Source organism: Poecilia latipinna, unplaced genomic scaffold (assembly GCF_001443285.1).
Source record: "Poecilia latipinna isolate Pla-1442-1.1 unplaced genomic scaffold, P_latipinna-1.0 Scaffold1024, whole genome shotgun sequence".
Lineage (NCBI taxonomy): Eukaryota > Metazoa > Chordata > Actinopteri > Cyprinodontiformes > Poeciliidae > Poecilia > Poecilia latipinna.
Window position 1 is genome coordinate 171,331 of NW_015113640.1, and position 514 is coordinate 171,844.

The window sequence follows — 514 nt, forward strand, 5'->3', positions numbered from 1 at the left end:
ATAAAAAAGAAAGAACCACAGACAACGTATATGAGTTTTCAACCAAACTTCTTTAGAAGGAGAAGACACAGTGAACTGCTTCTCCAAGTCGCTCACCATGTGTTCTGAAAACCTTCAGTTTGTTTGTCTCTTTTATTAGCAAGAAGGGTGTGAAAAGGAATGGAGGGGGTGAAACCCACATCCTATCTTCACAGTAGAATGCAAATTCAGAAACACCACAGGGGGACACAGAAACTTAATTAACACACAGATAGGTTTACAGCTCAGGAGTATCCCAGGAAGATCTAAGTCACCATCTGTAAAAACATGCTTGAGGTTAATGTAAGAATGATTGTGTCTCCACAGTTTCAACAAATTTGAAGACTAGACCTCTAAATAGAAAGACAACTAGTAACATAAAATTACAAATGTAAGAATGATAACAAACATAATTCTAACACAGATAGAGAAAAGACAAAGAGTCCTTTTGTCCATAACAGAGTGTTCCTTATGAATTTCTTGTAACATTTCTTGT